Source organism: Suncus etruscus, chromosome 4 (genome assembly GCF_024139225.1).
Source record: "Suncus etruscus isolate mSunEtr1 chromosome 4, mSunEtr1.pri.cur, whole genome shotgun sequence".
NCBI classification, from domain to species: Eukaryota; Metazoa; Chordata; class Mammalia; order Eulipotyphla; family Soricidae; genus Suncus; species Suncus etruscus.
Genome location: NC_064851.1, coordinates 67,046,796 through 67,063,303, shown reverse-complemented (window position 1 = coordinate 67,063,303; position 16,508 = coordinate 67,046,796). Strand labels below are relative to the sequence as shown.

The 16,508-nt window shown below is 36.0% G+C and overlaps 1 non-coding gene across 1 annotated transcript; it reads right to left on the bottom strand.

Annotated features, from left to right (window-relative positions):
• Nucleotides 1–7,756: 7,756 nt before the first annotated feature.
• LOC126008388 (U6 spliceosomal RNA) lies at nt 7,757–7,863 on the bottom strand. Its single transcript, XR_007495723.1, has one exon. It is a non-coding gene; the product is annotated as a U6 spliceosomal RNA (small nuclear RNA).
• Nucleotides 7,864–16,508: the final 8,645 nt, after the last annotated feature.

The window sequence follows — 16,508 nt, the reverse complement described above, 5'->3', positions numbered from 1 at the left end:
ACTAAATGCACCAGTTAAGAGACACAGAGTGGCTAAATGGATCAAAAAACTCAATCCAACCTTCTGCTGCCTACAAGAAACGCACCTGAATAGTCAGAACAAACATAGACTCAAAATAAAAGGCTGGAGAAAAATCATCCAAGCAAACAACACCCATAAAAAAGCTGGAGTGGCCATACTAATATCAGATAATGCAAACTTTATACTCAGGAAGGTTGTAAGGGACAAAGACGGACATTTTATATTAATCAAGGGGTACGTAGAGCAGGAAGAATTCACTCTCCTAAACATATATGCACCGAATGAGGGGCCAGCAAAATATTTAATACAACTGTTGACAAATCTGAAAAATAATATCAACAACAACACAATAATTGTGGGGGACCTTAACACGGCTTTGTCAACACTGGACAGGTCAACCAGACTGAAACCCAACAAGAATATACTAGACCTGAGGAGAGAAATGGAAGAAAGAGGCCTAGTGGATATATATAGGACACTCCATCCCCAGAAACCTGGATACACATTCTTCTCCAATGTACATGGGACATTCTCCAGGATAGACTACATGCTGGCACATAAAACATACCTCCATAAGATCAAGAGGATAGAAATTTTGCAGACTACCTTCGCTGACCACAAGGCTCTGAAATTATTTGTGAACTCCAAAGGCACTCAGAAGAAACACTTTAACACCTGGAAGTTAAACAGCCTCATGCTCAATAACCAATGGGTCCGAGATGAAATCAAGGAGGAAATCAAAAGGTTCCTGGAAACAAATGACAATAAAGACACAAACTCTCAGAACTTATGGGACACAGCAAAAGCAGTACTGAGAGGAAAATTTATAGCTTTGCAAGCACACATCAGGAAGGAAGAAGGAGCTTACCTGAGTAGCTTAATGACACAGCTAATAGAACTAGAAAATGCTCAACAAAAGGACCCAAGAATAGGAAGACAGAAGGAAATAACAAAGCTCAGAGCAGAAATCAACGAAGTGGAAACTCAAAAAACAATCCGAAAGATCAACGAAAGCAGAAGTTGGTTCTTTGAAAAAATAAACAAGATTGATAGACCACTGGCAAACCTAACAAAGAAAGAGAGAGAGAGAAACTTGATAACTCGTATCAGGAATGAAAAAGGAGAGATCACTACTGATATGACAGAGATTCAAAGGGTAATCAGAAACTACTTTGAAAAACTCTACGCCACTAAAAATGAGAACCTGGAAGAAATGGATAAATTCTTGGACTCTTATAATCTTCCACGGTTGAAGGAAGAGGATGTAGCATATCTAAACACCCCCATCACCATTGATGAAATTAAAACAGTAATCAAATGTCTGCCGAAAAACAAAAGCCCAGGTCCAGATGGATTCACTAATGAATTCTATCAAACTTTCCAAGAGGAACTACTGCCAATCTTGGCAAGACTCTTTCATGAAATTGAACAAACAGAAACACTTCCAAATAGCTTTTATGAAGCCAACATCACCTTGATACCTAAACCAGACAGAGACGCTACCAAAAAAGAAAATTACAGACCAATATCACTGATGAATGCAGATGCAAAGATCCTCAACAAAATCCTGGCAAATAGGATTCAATGCCTCGTTAAGAAGATCATCCACTACGATCAAGTAGGTTTCATCCCAGGAATGCAAGGCTGGTTTAACATCCGTAAATCTATCAACATAATACACAACATCAATAACAAGAAAAATAAAAACCACATGATCATATCAATAGATGCAGAGAAAGCATTTGATAAGGTCCAACACCCATTCTTGATCAAAACTCTCAGCAAGATGGGAATGGAGGGAACCTTTCTCAATATAGTGAAGGCCATCTACCACAAGCCAGTGGCAAATATTATCCTCAATGGAGAAAAACTGAAAGCCTTCCCTCTAAATTCTGGCACAAGACAAGGCTGTCCTCTCTCACCACTCCTATTCAACATAGCACTGGAAGTACTTGCTATAGCGATTAGGCAAGAAAAGGATATCAAGGGAATCCAGATAGGAAAGGAAGAAGTCAAGCTCTCACTGTTTGCAGATGACATGATACTCTACTTAGAAAACCCTAAAGACTCTATCAAAAAGCTTCTAGAAACAATAGACTCATATAGCAAGGTGGCAGGCTACAAAATTAACACAAAAAAATCAATGGCCTTTCTATATACCAATAGTAATAAGGATGAAATGGACATTAAGAAAACAACCCCATTCACAATAGTGCCACACAAACTCAAATATCTTGGAATCAACTTGACTAAATATGTGAAGGACCTATACAAAGAAAACTATCAAACTCTGCTCCAAGAAATAAGAGAGGACACACGGAAATGGAAACGCATACCCTGCTCATGGATTGGCAGGATTAACATCATCAAAATGTCAATACTCCCCAAGGCATTATACAGATTTAATGCCATCCCTCTAAAGATACCCATGACATTCTTCAAAGAAGTGGATCAGACACTTTTGAAATTCATTTGGAACAATAAACACCCTCGAATAGCTAAAGCAATCATTGGGAAAAAGAATATGGGAGGAATTACTTTTCCCAACTTTAAACTGTACTACAAAGCAACAGTTATCAAAACAGCATGGTATTGGAATAAGGATAGGTCCTCAGATCAGTGGAATAGGCTTGAATACTCAGAAAATGTTTCCCAGAGATACAACCATCTAATTTTTGATAAAGGAGCAGGAAATCCTAAATGGAGCAGGGAAAGCCTCTTCAACAAGTGGTGTTGGCACAATTGGATAGCCACTTGCAAAAAATTAAACTTAGACCCCCAGCTAACATCATGTACAAAGGTAAAATCCAAATGGATTAAAGACCTCGATATCAGCCCCAAAACCATAAGATATATAGAACAGCACATAGGCAAAACACTCCAGGACATTACAGGCATCTTCAAGGAGGAAACTGCACTCTCCAAGCAAGTGAAAGCAGAGATTAACAGATGGGAATATATTAAGCTGAGAAGCTTCTGCACCTCAAAGGAAATAGTGCCCAGGATACAAGAGCCACCCACTGAGTGGGAGAAACTATTCACCCAATACCCATCAGATAAGGGGCTAATCTCCAAAATATACAAGGCACTGACAGAACTTTACAAGAAAAAAACATCTAACCCCATCAAAAAATGGGGAGAAGAAATGAACAGACACTTTGACAAAGAAGAAATACACATGGCCAAAAGACAATTGAAAAAATGTTCCACATCACTAATCATCAGGGAGATGCAAATCAAAACAACGATGAGATACCACCTCACACCCCAGAGAATGGCACACATCACAAAGAATGAGAATCAACAGTGTTGGCGGGGATGTGGAGAGAAAGGAACTCTTATCCACTGCTGGTGGGAATGCTGTCTAGTTCAACCTTTATGGAAAGCGATATGGAGATTCCTCCAAAAACTGGAAATCGAGCTCCCATACGATCCAGCTATACCACTCCTAGGAATATACCCTAGGAACACAAAAATACAATACAAAAACCCCTTCCTTACACCTATATTCATTGCAGCTCTATTTACCATAGCAAGACTCTGGAAACAACCAAGATGCCCTTCAACAGACGAATGGCTAAAGAAACTGTGGTACATATACACAATGGAATATTATGCAGCTGTCAGGAGAGATGAAGTCATGAAATTTTCCTATACATGGATGTACATGGAATCTATTATGCTGAGTGAAATAAGTCAGAGAGAGAGAGAAAAACGCAGAATGGTCTCACTCATCTATGGGTTTTAAGAAAAATGAAAGACACCCTTGTAATAATAATTTTCAGACACAAAAGAGAAAAGAGCTGGAAGTTCCAGCTCACCTCAGGAAGCTCACCACAAAGAGTGATGAGTTTAGTTAGAGAAATAACTACATTTTGAACTGTCCTAATATTGAGAATGTATGAGGGAAATGTAGAGCCTGTTTAGGGTACAGGCGGGGGTTGGGTGGGGAGGAGGGAGATTTGGGACTTGGGTGATGGGAATGTTGCACTGGTGATGGGTGGTGTTCCTTTTATGACTGAAACCCAAACACAATCATGTATGTAATCAAGGTGTTTAAATAAAAAAATTATGCATAAAAAAATACTACTTAATAAAAGGCAGTGCAAGTACAACAATAAAAAAAAAAAAAAAAGAAAATGAAGATGGAAACTCTGATGACCCAACAATGGCCAACCACCTAGGTAGTCTTTTAGATATGGAGTTTAGAGAAGAAATATGGAGGATGCTCACAGAACTCAAAGAAAGTATAGATCAGAACACTAATAAGAATCAAGAGAATATGAAGAAGATAGAAATCAGAAAACTCCAAACTGAAATACCAGGTCAAATAACAGGTCTGAAAAACTCAGTAGATGACTTGAAGAACATAATGGATGAGCTTTCCTACAGGTTAACAGCAGCTGAGGATAGAATTAGTGTGCTGGAAGATGTGATGCATAACAACTCCACACAGCAGAAGATATTGGGAAAAAGCCTTAAATCAAATGATCAGGCAATGGAAAAATTACTCAAAGAATGTGAGCAATGAAAATAGAAGTCTTTGATAAGCTCAACAGAAACAACTTTAGAATTTATTGGAGACCCAGAGACCCAAGAAGAAAATTTCCAGGAAGAATCAACAGTCAAGAATATCATCACAGAAAAACTACCAGAGCTAAAAAAAAACATGTGACCAAATCCTGTATGCCCAAAGAGTACCAGCTAAAAAAGACCCCAGGAGAAATACCCCAAGACACATCCTAGTCACAATGATGAATCCCACAGATAGAGATAGAATACTGCAAGCAGCAAGATCAAAAAGGGAAATTACATTCAAGGGAGCATCCTTGAAATTTACAGCAGAACTGTCACCAGAAACACTCAAGGCCAGAAGGCAGTAGAAGAATATAGTGACAAAACTCAATGAAATAAATGCTTCGCCAAGAATACTGCACCCATAAAAACTCACTTTCAGGTTTGAAAGAAGTATACATGGCTTCAAAGATAAACAACAGCTCAAAAACTTTACAGACTCAAAACCATTCTTAAAAGAAAAACTGAAAGATCTGTTCTAAAGACAAGACAGACCAACGAACACACCAAACCTCTACACAAAGATGGCAATAAACCCCATGACATTATCTCTCTCAATGTCAATGGACTAAATGCACCCATTAAGAGACACAGAGTGGCAAAATGGATCAAACAACTGAACCCAACCTTCTGCTGCCTACAAGAAACACACCTGAATAGTCAGTATAAACATAGACTCAAAATCAAAGGCTGGAGGAAAATCATCCAAGCAAACAACACCCTTAAAAAAATGGGGGTGGCCATACTCATATCAGATGACACAAACTTTATACTCAGAAAAGTTGTAAGGGACAAAGATTGGCATAATGTACTAATCAAGGGATATGTTCAACAGGAAGAAATCACTCTTCTAAACATATACACACCCAATGAGGGACCAGCAAAATATTTAATAAATTGTTGACAAATCTGAAAAAGGATATCAATAATAACACAATAATTGTGGGAGACCTCAACATGGGCTTGTCAACACTTGATAGATCAACCAAATTCAAACTCAATAAAAATATACTATACCTGAAAATAGAAATGGAAGAAAGAGGCCCAGTATATAGATAGATAGATAGATAGATAGATAGATAGATAGATAGATAGATAGATAGATAGATAGATCTATCATCTATATAGGACACTCCATCCTCAGAAACCTGGATTCTTTTCCAATTTACATGGCTCATTCTCCAGGATAGACCACATGCTGGCACATAAAACATACCTCCATAAAATCAAGAAGATAGAAATTTTGCAGGCTACCTTTGCTGAGCACAAGGCTCTGAAGTTAGACGTGAACTACAAAGGGACATAGAAGAAAAAATTTAACACCTGCAAATTAAATAGTCTACTACTGAACAACCAGTAAGTCCGAGATGAAATCAAAGAAGAAATCAAAAACAAACAACAATGAAAACACAAACTATCAGAACTTATGGGATACAGCAAAAGTGATACTGAGAGGAAAAATTATAGGTTTGCAAGCACATATCAGGAAGGAAGAAGGAGCATACGTGAATAGCTTAATGATGCAGCTTATACAATTAGAAAATGATCAACAAAAGGAACGAAAAAATAGGGAGACAGAAGGAAATAAGAAAGCTGAGAGCAGAAATCAATGAAATGAAAACCCAAAAAACAATCTGAAACATCAAGGAAAGCAGAAGTTGATTCTTTGAAAAAATAAACAAGATTGAGAGACCATCAGCAAAACTCACAAAGAAAAAGAGAGAAACTTGATAATGTGTATTAGAAATGAAAAGGGGAGATCATTACAGATACTGCAGAGATTCAAAGGGTATCCGGAGAATACTTTGAGAAACTCTATGCCACTAAATATGAGAACCTGGACGAAATGGATAAATTTCTGAACTCATATAACCTTCCACGTCTGAATAAAAAAGATGTAGTATATCAAAAACTCCCATCACTATTGAGGAAATTAAAACCGTAATCAAAAATTTGCCCAAAAACAAAAGCTCAGGCCCTGATAGATTCACGAATGAATTCTTTCAAACCTTTCAAGAGGAACTACTACCAATCCTGGCCAGGCTCTTTTATGAATATGAAAAAACAGGAATGCTTCCAAATAGCTTTTATGAAGCCAACATCATCTTAATACCAAAACCAGATAGAGATGCTGCCAAAATAGAAAATTACAGACCAATATCCCTGATGAACACAGATGCAAAGATCCTCAACAAAATCCTGGCAAACAGGATCCAATGCCTCATCAAGAAGATCATTCACTATGATCAGTAGGTTTCATCCCAAGGATGCAAGGATAGTTTAACATCCATAAATCTATCAACATAATACACAACATCAACAACAAGAAAAATAAAAATCACATGGTCATATCAATAGACGCATAAAAAGCATTTGATAAGGTTCAACACCCATTCTTGATGAAAACTCTCAGCAAGATAGGAATAAAAGGAACCTTTCTCAATATAGTTAAGGCATCTACCAGAAGCCAGTGGCAAATATTATCCTCAATGGAGAAAAACTGAAAGCCTTTCCTCTAAATTGTGGTACAAGACAAGGCTGTCCTCTCTCACCACTCCTATTCAACATATTACTAGAAGTACTTGCTATAGGGATTAGGCAAGAAAAAGATATCAAGGGAATCCAGATAGAAAAGGAAGAAGTCAAGCTCTCACTGTTTGCAGATGACATGATACTCTACTTAGAAAACGCTAAAAACTCTACCAAAATGCTTCTAAAAATAATAGATTCATATAGCAATGTGGCAGGCTACAAAATTACACACAAAAATCAATGGCCTTTTTATACACCAATAAAGATAGGGAAGAAATGGACATTAAGAGAACAATCCCATTCACATTAGTGCCACACAAACTCAAATATCTTGGAGTCAACCTGACTAAAGATGTGAAGGATCTATATAAAGAAAACTACAAAACACTGCTCCAACAAATAAGAGAGGAGAGAGAAAAAAACAGAATGGTTTCACTCATCTATGGGTTTTAAGAAAAATGAAAGACATTTTAACAGTATCTCAGAAACAAGAGAGGAGGGTTGGTTGGTACAGCTCATGACATGAAGCTCACCATATAGAGTGATGAGTGCAGTTAGAGAAATAACTACACTGAAAACTATCATGACAGTGTTAATGAATGGGGGAGATAGAAAGCCTGTCTTTTTTTTTTATATGGAACGCTTCACAAATTTGCGTGTCATCCTTGTGCAGGGGCCATGCTAATCTTCTCTGTATCGTTCCAATTTTAGTATATGTGCTGCCGAAGCAAGCACAGAAAGCCTGTCTTGAGACCAGGTGTGGGTGGGGTGCGAAGGAGAAAGATCTGGAAATTGGTGGTGGGAATGTTGCACTGGTGAAGGGGGGTGCTCTTTACTTGACTGTAATCATACAACTATAATCATTTTTGTAATCACAGTGTTTAAATAAAGATAATTAAAAAACATCAAAAAAAGGAAGCAATACTATTAAGAAATTAAAGTTTGAGGGATTCATAAGAAAGTTACACTCTGATATGGAAGCAAAAAGCATCAGCATAATAGCATGGCAAAGAACATCGGGAAAGTTAATTATATTGTAGTGTTCATTATAATTGAAAATGGTAACTTACTGAAAATTGATAAGTAAATAGGAACTATGAGAATCTAGTTTGAGTGACATTAAGTACAAGAAGTTAATCTTTGGGGAAATATACAGAAAAGTGGAACTTATTGTGTAAGAGGTATTAACTAAAGAATGTCTGCATAACAAAGGAAATACAGACTAAAACAAGAAACATACATCTGAAGGGGTGAAAATATTTGGACTCAACACATCAAACCAAAAGTTTAATATCTAAGATACATAACAAACTCACAAAGATCAATAATAGCAAGCATTTCCTATCAAATTGGGGGAAAGGAAAAGAAAAGGTACTTCTTGGAAGAATATAGATAAATGGTCATAGGCAAATGAAGTGATCATCATCTTTTATTTATGAAATCCAAATCAAGATGACAATGTGATATTATCACACACAAGTCAGAATAACACATAAAAAATCCCAAAAACAATCTATGTTGGTGGTGATGTGGTGAAAAAGGAATTCTAATTCACTTTTGGTGGGTACATCTTCTGGTTCAACCCATATAGAAACTAGTAAGGTAGTTTTGCAGAAAAGAAAGAATAGTGCTACTGCGCTTGAGAAACAGTATAGTGAGTACAGTGAATAGGGCATTTGCCTTGAATAAAGTTGACTTAAATGCTATCCCAGGCATACCAAATGGTCCCCCGAGCATCACCAGTAGGAATTCCTGAGAAAGTGTCAGAGAAAAACATATGAGCACTGCCAAACAAAATGATAACTTAACAAACAACGTAAGAATGCATCTTTAAAACTTAGGAATTCCCCTTTTTTTTGTTTAGACTTTTAAAACACAAAAATACCCATTGAAAATGACATATGCATACACTTCAATTAAACATTGCAGCACTTAGCACAATAGCTAAGACAGGGAAATAACCAAGTTGTTCAATTACAGGTGAGTGGATAATGGATAATAAATGTGTGGTGCAAATACACAATGCAAAACTATGCAGTTGTAATAAAATCTAGCAATTTATAGCAACTTGGATGCAACAGAAAAAGATCGTGTTAAGTGAAGTAATCAAAAGAACGAACAAATATTGGATGTTTTCATTTATCTGTGGTTTATAAAATATCAGAAAAGGTAAAAAAAAAGCTATTATATAAGATATCTAGATTACTCTAGTTTCTAGGTTATGGAACTCAGAAGATTAGGAAAAAAGGAAACTAAATTATGTGTGTGTTTCTATTTTTGTAAGACAAGACACACAGAAGTTTCAAAGGCAAGGATCAGAGGCTTCTGACATATTCACAGTGTAGATATGTAAGGTACTTATATATCTGAATCACAGGAACAAGAAAATTAAATCATGAAATAAAAAACTATAACAACAAAATTTTAAATTGGGCTTGTTTGATGCCCCACTTAAAACACAGCAGGTATGGTATTTGCCTTGCACATGGTGAACCCAGGTAGGATTATTGTCATCTTTGCTATCCCAGATGGTCCCTTGAGCCTGCCAGGAGTGACTTCTGAGTGCAGAATCAGGAGAAACCCCTGAGCACAGCTAGGTGTGGAGCAAAAACCAAAAATAAATAAATAAATAAATAAATAAATAAATAAATAAATAAAATTGTGTTTGTCAAAAATGAGCATGGGAAACTAAGACTGGATCAGGAACAGGGAAAGTAGTAATGGGATTGGTGTTTGAACATTTTATGCTTAAAACTCAACTTTAAGAAATTTTGAAAATAATGAAAACGTAATGTTCTTTTAAGGAACTTAAAAATGCAGGGAGGATGTCAAATAATCTTTTCAACATTAAAACGTATCTGTTGAGGGCTTCTGAGTCCCATCATGAGGCTGATAAGGAAGACCCCAGTAAACTTAATCACATCAAGGTCAACAGCAAGTAGGCTGTCTCAGCAAACAAGGGTGGTACCAAACTCCTTCCAAGTGCTTTTAAAGAGCCTCTGCATTTTTCCACACTTAGCTTCCAAATTCCCATTTGAGGCTGCTAAAAAAGACCCCAGCGAACTTAATCCCAGGAAGGTTCACCGGCCAGGTAGGCTCTCCTACCCCACAGGGTGGTGCCAGAAGAGCATGGCTGCACTGCTTCACTATGTGGCCATGGACATCTTCTATCCAATGAACTCCACAATTGCACATAGGTAAAAAAATCACACTACAAGTGAGACAATGTGGAGACAACCAGGCCAACTCCCTGCTTAGAGAATGAAGAGGGTAGTTCAGATGATCCAAGAAGAACCAACCAATTAGTTGTCAGATAAGAAGTTTAGAGAAGAAATATGAAGGATGTTCATATAGAACTCAAAAAAAAAAAAAAAACGAAAAACAAACACATAGATCAAATTGAATGGAACAAAAAAATCAAGATGATATGAAGATGTAAGTCAGAAAATTCCAAACTTAAATAACAGACCTGAAAAACTCAGTAGAAGAACTGAAAACCTAAATGGAAAGCCATTCCAACAGACTAAAAGCAGCTGAGGACAGAAACAGTGAGTTGGAAGATGAGATGGATAACAACTCCATAAATCAGAAGAGATTGGAAAAGATACTTAAAGCATATGATCAGACAATAGAAAATATACTCAAAGAATTTGAACAGATGAAAACACTATTCAAATAGATGTCTTTAATAAACTCAACAGAAAAAAACATATTCTCATTTAATCAGACAAATTAAACAAAATAAAAATCCAGAAAAGGGGACAAACAGAAGACCAAAAGATAGAAACACACTAAGTGACAGCTATTGAAAAAAGAACAAGGGGCTGGAGTGGTGGTGCAAGCAGTAGGGCGTCTGCCTTGCACGTGCTAACCTAGGATTGTCCGAGGTTCGATCCCCCGGAGTCCCATATGATCCCCCAAGCCAGAAGTGATTTCTGAGCACATAACCAGGAGTATCCCCTGAGCATCACTGGGTGTGGCCCCAAAACAATACAACAACCACAACAACAAAAACAAAGAACAAGTAGCAGCCTGCAAGAAAAAAAACTTTCATTTAAAATTAGTTTATATCAAAAGTACCTAATCCTGTAACCTACACATTGGATCTTGATATTCTAGGATAACTTTAGAACTGCAGAATATAAATATATGTTACTTTGGTGGTGTTGGAGAAGACAGGGCTATACCCAAGTGTGTTCAGGACTTATTCCAGAATCTGCTCTTTACTGAAGTTGCTCAGAGTATTAGCAGAATATGGGATACCAAATATACAACACAGGGAGGTTGCCTGCAAGGCAAACACTCACGCCACTCAACTATTGCTCTGGTCTCTGTGTGTCATTGCCAAAACCACAAATACAAACCATTGAGCATATAAATAGGCTTTTGTTTTTATTTATTGACTGCTTTCTTGTTCTTAATGAGGAAATACATTAAAATTTGTGGACATGATGAAATCCAAGAGATGATAATATAGCAAGTGAGTAATTTACCTTGCAGATGACCTAGTATTGTGTCCCTGACCACCACCAGGTGAACTCCTAAATGCAGAATTAAGAATAACACCAACCATCACTGGATATGTCCTTAAATAAAGTACCCCCTCAAAATAATATTATTTGGATAAATAAACATCAAGTAATTGGTTCTTCTACTATATCTTAAACCAAAAATATTATCCTCTCTGTTCACCTTAGTCTCCTCTCTGCATCCTCTTTCTTCTTCATGTCTATCTATCTCAGATGTACAGAACTTTAGCACCCTGATTCCCTCACAACCAATTTTCAGGTATAATATTTTTGTTGTTTAATTGTTTAAGGTCAGCTTGCATCTAACTTTTAAATTTTACTTTTCATCTACAGTTTAAATTAGATAGCACTACTATTATTATTTTGGTAGGTGGTTTTGGGTTTTGGGACTATACCTGGTGGCGCTCAGGAGTTACTCTTGGCTCTTCACTCAGAAATCATTCCTGGCAGGCTCAGGGGATCATTCACATGGGATGCCAGGAATCAAACCTGGTTCATCCTGGGTCAGTTGCGTTCAAGGCAAATGCCCTACTACAGTGCTATCACTTTGGCCCCAACAATACCACTATTATTACTATATATTTGGAATCTTCCAATTTACCATGCCTACTAAATATGAAAAGTGTGAATAAAACCATTTTCCCATGGCTAGTCTTATTATGTATTGAATTTTGTATATACCTAATTGCTGATTAAAAAGTTTTTATACGTTTCATAGAACAATTTGACATTTATAAGACAGAGATGTTTGAACAGGGAGAACAGCATGAGATCTTATAAATTCTCATACAATAGAGACTATTTTATTTAACTCATTTATTTTTAGTAAAGCAAAGCAGTTATTGTTCCACAAAACTTGCTTAGAAATATTCAAGAGAAAATAGTGCAATATATTCAAGAGAGAACATAAGTTTTACAGAGTGGAAATAAGCAAGTGAGGTAAGTATTCAAGGAAGAACATGGACTTAGAAAACAAGCCAAAACTGACTATTTTTGCTGTCATTCCTAATCCACTAAGACAAAGGTTTAAAGTAAATAATAATAATAAAATAAGGGGCCAGGCGGTGGCACTAGAGGTAAGGTGCCTGTCTTGCCTGTGCTAGCCTTGGACGGACCACCGTTTGATTCCCGGCGTCCCATATGGTCCCCAAGCCAGGAGCAACTTCTGAGCGCATAGCCAGGAGTAACCCCTGAGCGTCAACGGGTGTGGCCCAAACCCCCCCCCCAAAAAAAAAATAAAAAATAAATAAAATAAAAAATCTTATACAGGGAAATATCTAAAACTTTATTGTGGTTGGTCTGGAAGTCCTGTACTAGTAACTTTAAAATTTTAAAAGTACTTAAAGCAATAAAGGCAACGGACCTTCTTTTATCCTTCACCTCTTTCTAAGTTTTTACATAACTAATTCCTTTATATTACATTTTAAATAATCATAGCAGTAATAATTGAGAGTGATTTTATTGATACAAAGAGCTGGGGCCTGCTGATCTTCAACACAGAAAGTAGAGGAATTTAGACAGGTTAAGAGGTCCTTTTCTTCATAGTTGCACATGAAACCCGCTGATGCTCTGTGGGTTCTGCTTTGATTTTATTTCTTATGCAGCTAACACTATTTTAGTCTTCTCAGAGTCTGATGTGATAGTTCCAAACTTTAAACTGATGGCACTTTGAAACCAAAAAGTGAATTGAAGTTGTTAAATTGAAGCAATGAAAATCTACTTCTATGCTATGGTCCAGTCAAATGCTGCCCAAGTTAATAATAATTGTGGCCATCCTCCTGGTTCATTGCCATATATCCTCTTTAATATTTACAAATTACAGAGCCATGACTCAAGAATTCATATAACTTTATCAAGGTATAATTTTGCTAACAAGTGACAAAATAAGATGTAATATCATGTTGATAAACTGAAAATTCATAATCTCTACTAACCTTATAACTCACAGATAGATGCATATCTACATGCATGTAAATAGTTTTCCTCACAAAGAATGGCCTTTCATAACAAAATGCAAGAATAGCATTAAAATCTTCCAGTAAAATAAAATGAGCATTAAACAGTAGTCAATAATGTAACAATGTTGCTGAATAGATAAATTTTATCCCCAGATAGGCACTTAACTCCTTATTTTCTTACTTTCATCCCTAAACAGCTCTTTTGAAAGATCCAAGTGCTAACTTTAAAGACAGAAAGGAAACTTATTTTTGTATGATTATATAAATAATAATATACCTGTCACTATATTGTCCTTAATATGCATCTCCTGTCATTTTCTTATATGTGACATGGTACACTTATAAAATAGTCACTTAAATATTTTCATTCATTCTTGAATGTGGCCATACATATACGTCAATATTGTCATATAAAATCAAATGCTTAATTTTCATTTTGTTTTTCTTGCTCCAAAGAGAAAAACTAAGATAAACTTGTCCTAAAATAATCACCAGCATGTGAAAATTTTTATACAGTCTTAGGAGTAACCTATTTAATCAATCAGTCAAAAACACATTTCCCAAGTAGCTGGAGAATTAGAATTCAACATAAAATAAAATAGTAGTTGAAGAAGTTTTCTAAATTGAAAATATAGACTGAGAATAAGGCCATTTAGATAAGATAAAACATTTGAATAGTTTTGTCAGCAGAAATAAGAAGTTACTATAAACAAATCTAGAGAAAAGGCATAAAAAATTAGGTAAATTCAAGCCACTCTATCTCTCAGTAGTGTCAAACTAAACTTGTTAATCATTACCAACACAGAGCTTAATTTTCTGAAAATAAAAGTAGTTAAAAATCTTCAGATTTTTATTTTAAACTTTGTATAACTGCATTAAATCTCATTCACACTGTCTAATCATTACAAATATTTAGAAGAACTTTCACAGATAAACTCAAATGTTCTTTCTAAGAAGCTAAGAAACTGCATTACTATTTTATAAACAGAATTGTATTCCTCGCAATAGTTTGCATTCTATGTCTGTGTCATATATTCTATGCTACCAAAGTTCTTACAGATGAGACTACCATTGATACTGTTTGGTGTTACATAAAAATCTGTGATGATCCATTCGAGACAGGCATTTTTGCTTATTTCCCCTTTCCTTTCACCTTTTTTTAAAAAGGGGAAATTGTTTTATATCGACAACCATCTGTGAGCCTGTCTTTCAGGCCATCAAACTCTCCCATCCATTACAGAGCCTTCCTCACCTCTGCTGCATGACAGCACAATAAAGATGACATACTAATTCAATGACTTGTAATTTCAGCTAAACAAAGACAAGTGCTGCGACTTCTTCTTTTGTGTTAACAGTGCCATATTGGTGAAGCCAGCTATGCAAACATAGCACTGGGAGGGTTTTATGACAGCAGTTGAATGGGGAGACTAGCTTGGTGTTGCTTTTTATGGTTTTTGGCTCCATAATTTTTGGCTCTGTGCTGCTGGCCATGGCTTTTGTGTCTGGATTCTGTGTCAGCAGCAGCTAATTGCTCCAATAATGTTTATCATAGGGATCCACCAGGGAGCTGTATATGTGGAGATAAGCTACAGGGCAATGATACACACTATCTTACTGATCTCTATACACAGTGCTTTAGCCTCATGCCAAAAAGCTTTTTAGGTTCCCAGTCTTAAAAAAAATAACAGCTTAATCATCTTGCCAACAATAGTGTCTAAGGGGATGTAATCAGGTTCCTCTGATAACTTAGCAACACATGAAAGTCATGCACAAAACCAGTAATTGAAGCAGTTGGTTCATTCTACCACCTGCTGTTGATGTCACAGGTTAATCTAAATGAGGTCCCCTTCCGATGAAGCAGTATGCAAGGCACTTTTTATATCATAAATGTGCATTACAGAAGCTTTACAAAATAATAAAGTAACAGTTCATTAAATGAACTGCATGAAGTATCACAGGCTTGTCCAGCATCTCCGACTGCTGTTGGATAGCATATCCAAGTGCAAATTCTGTCCTCATGTCTATACCCCAATGCACACTTCAGTTTGCATATGGTTGCAGACAATGGGAGATCCTGAGACAGATGCCCAAATGTAACTAAACATCAGGCAATCACAGGAATCAGCCACAGGAAAGTGAAACATTTTTCTTTGTCTGCTTTTGATGCTATTTCCCCCAAGATTACTAAGTAGATTGTTAACAATGTAAAAATAGTCTTAGAACTAACGATTAAACAGATTTTAATAGTTCTAAATAGTCCTTATAGAAGGGATACATTTTTCTAATTACACTTTTAATACCTAATTTCCACTTTTTTCCTCAATTGGTTTTCCTGCGATCTTTATATATAAATAAAAGTATAAGAATATGCTGCTCTTCTCACATATTTCTTCAGTAAAAATGATATGTCAAATTTATGAGAACTGCCAAAAGATTATAAAAGAAAAAATGTTGACTATTGAGGAATGACAGCTTCAAATCAAAAATTGTGTTTAATTTTTAACTATTTCATTGAAAAAAAGTAACTACCATAAACTGAAACAGATCATCATCAGATACTAAACAAAATAACATTATCTTAATTATAAATCCTGGCCATTTACCTAAATAGATATTATGTCTGGAAAAGTTGAGGCAACTACGACATCTGGAGAATGCATAATAATCCAAGTGTCTAGATAAACATATAGAAGAGCTAAGGTTGGAATTAAGTTCAGACTGATTTCAAAGCAAGTTCAAAATTCAAAGCCCGAGTTCAAAGTTAACTTCCTACCATGATAAACTGTTATAAAATATTTATTTTACAAGATGGGAAGAAAAAGAGTGTTAAGACTGAGTATGAATCCCAGCTCTAGATTAGGTAAAATATAGACTAAGAAAAATATAGATGGGC